Raw genomic sequence first — 5,959 nt, 5'->3', positions numbered from 1 at the left:
CAGCGGGTGCAAGCGGGGCTGGCACTGTCAGCGTGTGAGAGCGGCAGCAGCGGGAGTGGGGCTGCTGGCAGACAGGGGACCGGGGGCCACAGCTGGAGGGGCCAGGTGGGGGCGCGGAGGATGGGCCGAGACCTGCCCCTGTGCCCACCGCAGCCTCTCAGGCCACAGTTCCTTTCAAAGTGCACAAATTAATGCACTGGGCCCCTAGTTCAGTAATAAAAAGAAATATCAAACCACAAAAAAGCTATAGGATTTTAAAAATATACTGCTAAGTGAATAGTCAGTCTGAGAAGGATACATAAAGCATGATTCTAACCATATGACATTCTAGGAAGGTATGTTTTTTATTGATATTTAGAGACATAGGAAGGGAGAGAGAAAGAAAGAGAAACATTAGTCTGTGAGAGAAACACTTACCAGTTACCTCCCGTAAGGGCCCTGACCGGGGTTCAAACCCACAACCTTTTGATGTACTGGATGACACTCCAACAAACTGAGCCACCCAGCTAGGCTTAAAATTATTTTATTACAATACATTTATGGCATATACATTATGCTTTTGTCAAAGGGAACCCCAATGTAAAACTATGGATTTCAGTTAATAATAATGTATCAATATTAGTTCATCATTTATAAGAAATCTATACTAATAAAAGGGTAATATGCTAATTAGACTGGGAGACCTTCTGGGAGACCTTCCGGACGTCCTTCCAAACAAAGCCATGGTGGCGGGCCATAGCAAAAGCGGTTAGGGGAAATCAGGCCAGGAGGGGAGGGCTATTGGGGGTGAGCAGGCCAGCAGTGGGGGCCAGTTGGGGGTGAGCAGGCTGGCGGGCGGCGGGGGGGGGGGGGGAGTTGGGGGCGAGCAGGCCAGTAGTTGGGGGTGATCAGGCCGGCAGAGGGGGCAGTTGGGGGTAAGCAGGCTGGCAGGGGGGCAGTTGGGAGCGAGCAGGCCAACAGGCAGAGTGGTTAGGGATGATCAGGCAGGTAGGGAGGTGAGTGGTTAGGAGCCAGCGGTCCCAGATTGGGAGAGGGATGTCCGACTGCCTGCGGGATCGGGCCTAAACCGGCAGTCGGACATCCCCTGAGGGGTCTCGGATTGGAGAGGGTGCAGGCCAGGCTGAGGGACACCCACCCCCCAAGCACAAATTTCGTGCACTGGGCCACTAGTTTGTTAATAATAGAGGAAATTGTGAGTGGGGGGTCATGGGAGTTTACAGGATCCCTGTACTATTTGCTCAATTTTTCTGTAAATCTCTAACTTCTCTAAAAATTAAAGTATATTAGTTAAAAAATAAAGTTTTTAAAGTCCAATGGCTTCTCCTTCCAGCACCAGCAAAATGACTATAGAACATTATCAAGTGTGTTTTATCAAACTAATGATACAAGGTTAGTTGAAAAGAGTTGAGCAATGACATGGATCAAATTCCTAAGATTTGTAGAACATTTTTTCATCTCCCTATTTCCAAGGGTCTGACCTGCCAATCCCAGCAACCTTAACAGGCTATCTTTCCATCACCCATTTTCTATTTCTCACCTTCATTGAGACCAGTGCTCTCTGCTTGAGCTTCAAGTCTCACATTATTGTTTGACCTACAGGAGGAAAGCCAGCTCCACATGTGTGCTTCCCCTTCCCCCAGTTTCTAAGCCATTTGCTGGGTTTATCTAATCCCTTTAATTAGTTGTTTCTTATATTCTGAATAATTTTTATAGTAAGAGAGCAGTACTGACACTAGCCACTCCATCAGAACCCAACCCCAGATGGCCCTATAAAAGTATTTTTATAAGATCATTCTTTACACCAAGTTGGTAGCAGATTGTATTGAACAGAGAGATAAATAAAGCTATTTTGGGATTGTCGGGGCAAGAGATAATGACAGCTTTGTCAAACATAATGGTGATAGTGCAGAAGGAGAAAAATAAACATTTGTGAAATATGTAGGATATAATATTGACAGCATTTGGTATTTGATAGTATATGATAGTAAAAAAAGAGGGGGGTTTATAGAATTACACAGCTTTCTGGCTTTGGCTACATGACAGATGGTAATATCTTTCATAATGGTCATAGCGAGTTTGAGATTCTTGTGAGATATCCAAGTAGAAGTAATGAAAAACCGAGCAGATTTACAATAATAACCGTGAGAGTCCTTTATCTTTTACTCTATGCATTCCATTCACAGTGTACTTTGCTTTTTCATTCTGATTCTGTGGGCTCCATGAAAGTGTTCTATTATTAAGACCATGTCTAATTTGTCTTTTTTTTTTTTTTGCAATACTTGCATAGATGGAGAATGTCTGAACTAAGGCAATAATGGTAGGAGTAGGGCAGTAGGGAAAGATATAGGAGAGGTTAAAGAAGTGGTTCAGCTTTCCCCTGGCTGGCAGCGCAGAGGCCGCACGATGCCCAGAGTTACTGTAAAAGACGTGAACCAGCAGGAGTTCGTCAGAGCTCTGGCAGCCTTCCTCAAAAAGTCCGGGAAGCTGAAAGTCCCTGAATGGGTGGACACTGTCAAGCTGGCAAAGCATAAAGTGCTTGCTCCCTACAATGAGAATTGGTTCTACACATGAGCTGCTTCCACAGCACAGCACCTGTGCCTTTGGGGAGGTGCTGGGGTGGGCTCCATGACCAAGATCTATGGAAGATGACAGAGAACTGGTGTCATGCCCAGCCACTTTAGCAGAGGCTCTAAAAGCATGAACCGCAGGGTCCTCCAAGCCCTGGAGGGGCTGAAAATGGTGGAAAAGAATCAGGATGGGGGCCACAAATTGACACCTCAGGGACAGAGAGATCTGGACAGAATTGCAGGGAAGGTGGCAGCTGCCAACAAGAAGCATTAAAACAAATGCTGGGTTAATAAATTGCCTCATTCATAAAAAAAAAAAAAATGTGGTTCAACTAAAATTAGAAATGAATCATATATAAAAAAATTACTTCAGAGGAAGGAGAGTAGAGTAAATCCTCTATTTATAGCATAGGCATCTGGATAAATGGTAGGACCATTGATCAAAATACAGAATATATGAAAAGAAACAGTCTTGGGGGTGTAATGAATTTTGTTTGAGATATGTGGAGTGTATGGGATGTCCAGGTAAAGGTGAAATGCATGCAGACAGAAGCACTGGTCTGAAGTTTATAAAGGAAAGCTGAGCTACAGATGCAAGATTGGAAGTCAGTATGGTGGTCCATAGATGTGGATAATATAAATCAAGTATGGGGTTTAAACAGAGAAGCACTCTGAATGGAAGCGTGAGGAACATCCTATCTAATAAAAGAGTAATATGCAAATTAACCATCACTCCATTAAACCCACAAGCCACGCCCACAAGCCAATCTGGAGTGAGTATGCAAATTAACCCAACCAAGATGGCTGCGGCCACGGAGAGAGCAGGAAGGAGGCTGGGTTTCCCCGGCAATGGAGGAAGCCAAGCTTTCCGCACACCCTGGCCGGCCCAGGCCTCCACTCCAGGCTACAAAGTTTCAATTATAGAAGATAAATAAATCCCAACAAAAATGGCAGCAGCCACGGAGCTGGAGAGAGCAGGAGGCTAGGGTTGCCCCCAGCAATGGAGGAAGCCAAGCTTCTTCAGCCCTGGCCTGCCTTGGCCTCCGCTTAAGGCTACAAAGTTTCAATTATTGAAGATAAATAAATCCCAACAGAAATGGCTCTAACCACAGAGCGAGCAGAAGGCTTGGCTCTGCTCCAGGCTACAAAGTTTCAATTGTAGGAGATAAATAAACCCCAGATACCAGGGCCTCCGCTTGGGTCGCCGGGGGGCGTGGACGGCCTGAAAACCACCACAGGCCCCTCACCCAGGCCACCACATGCCCCAAGGGAACCCCCACCCTGATCCGGGACACCCTTCAGGGCAAACCAGATGGCCCCCACCTGTGCACCAGGCCTCTATCCTATCTAATCCTATCTAATAAAAGAGTGATATGCAAATTGAACATCACTCCAACACACAAGATGGCTGCCTCCATGTGGTCAAAGATGGCTGCCCCCATGTGGATACAAGATGGCCACCACAAGATGGCCAGCAGGGGAGGGCAGTTGGGAGGGACCAGGCCTGCAAGGGAGGGCAGTTGGGGGCGATCAAGCCTGCAGGGGAGGACATTTAGGGGTGACCAGGCTGGCAGAGGAGGGAAGTTGGGGGCGACCGGGCCTGCAGGGAAGGCCAGTTGGGGGGGACCCAGGCCTGCAAGGGAGAGCAGTTGGGGGGGACCAGGCCTGCAGTGGAGAGCAGTTAGGGGTGACCAGGCTGGCAGGGGAGCAGTTAGGCATCAATCAGGCTGTCAGGGGAGTGGTTAGGGGATAATCAGGCTGGCAGGGGAGTGGTTAGGGGATAATCAGGCTGGCAGGCAGAAGCGGTTAGGGGCAATCAGGAAGGCAGGCAGGCGAGCAGTTGGGAGCCAGCAGTCCTGGATTGTGAGAGGGATGTTTGCCTGCCCGTTTAGGCCCAATCCTACCAGGATCAGGCCTAAATGGGCAGTTGGACATCCCTTGAGGGGTCCCAGATTGGAGAGGGTGCAGGCTGGGCTGAGGGACACACCCCCCCATGCACGAATTTCGTGCACCGGGCCTCTAGTTCTATATAATAAAAAGCTAACATGCAAACTGACCAAATGGTGGAATGACCAGTTATGACGCACACTAACCAACAGGGGGCAATCACTCAATGCAGGAGCTGCTCCGTGGTGGTCATTGCACTGCCACAGGGAGAACGCCGCTCAGCCAGAAGCCCTGAGCTGGGCTCATGGCTGGCGAGCTCAGCGGCGGTGGCAGGAGTCTCTCTTGCCTCCAAGGCAGCACTAAGGATTTACCCTGAGGGCTCCAAGACTGAGAGAGGGCGCAGGCCCGGCTTAGGGACGCCCCCCACCCCCAACTTGAGTGCATGAATTTTGTGCACCAGGCCTCTAGTCTTATATATAGTATTAAGCATGGAAAAGACCAAGAACTTGTTGAAAAGGCTTAAGAATGAGTAGCTAGAAAGGGCAGAGAAAGAAAGCATAGAGGAGTGTCATATCTCATTGATTTGTAATTACATATTTTGCAATTCCTTTTTTTTTCTTTACTGCTATGAGAGAAGTAAGTTTTTGGATTATATCTTTGGTAGAGGAAGTAAACATTTACATGATCCCAATTCTTATTTCATTTTATCTTTTTTTTAATTAAATACTTTAAAATCAGGAAACAAAAGCACTTATACATTTCCACATTGTTTCTGCATCACTGAAAGAAACTGTTTCAGCTGATAGGTTAGAAACCACAGAAAACATGCTGTCCATGACTTATTTATTGCACTTGTGAAAACAGTTCCTATTCAATAGAATTATTTTGCTTCAACTTTAAAATTGAAAAATACCACTTTTTGTAGTAAGCTTTTGATATAGTTCCCTTTGCCAATGAAATCAATAGTTCCATATTTAACCCACTGATATAGAATTCCTCAGTATATTCTTCTTGAAACATATACTTTCATGAAACATATACTTTCATATGTCAACGGGCTCTTTTTTTACTTAGAACTAAGCCTTCCATAATCTCCCTGGCCCCACTCTGAACTCACTCATAACCCAGTTCTTCAAACCTAATCTCACACACACACACACACACACACACACACACACACACTCACACACAGCACTCACATGCATATGTACACACACCCCACTGTTTCTCTAGGACACCAGAGACCAGACAGCAGGGTTTAGATCATGAGACAACTTATGCAGTTCTTCTTTACTCCATGGACCCTTTGTTTCAACAGCCATTTTTTTCCTCACTCTAAAAAAAATTCATTCTTTCATCTCCCATGGTTGAACAAACCATAAGTACCATGGCTAGTGAGGAGCATCAAAGTGCTAGATTAACACAGAGAAACACATTGAAGAAATTCTCTGAAAAGGTTTCTGAAAGAAGATTCGCTCATCATTCACTGAATCAGCAGCATTTGG

General features: G+C 46.2%; 1 pseudogene across 1 annotated transcript; it reads left to right on the top strand.

The window, feature by feature from the left end:
* Positions 1–2,376: 2,376 nt before the first annotated feature.
* Positions 2,377–2,841, top strand: LOC308246092 (small ribosomal subunit protein eS19-like; annotated as a pseudogene). Its single transcript has one exon. The product of its transcript is annotated as a small ribosomal subunit protein eS19-like (transcript).
* The last annotated feature ends 3,118 nt before the right edge of the window (positions 2,842–5,959 follow it).

The sequence above is a fragment of the Plecotus auritus genome (genome assembly GCF_963455305.1).
Source record: "Plecotus auritus genome assembly, chromosome: 4".
NCBI lineage: Eukaryota > Metazoa > Chordata > Mammalia > Chiroptera > Vespertilionidae > Plecotus > Plecotus auritus.
Note: the sequence above shows the minus strand (reverse complement) of the source record. Positions and strands in the feature narration are given on the sequence as shown.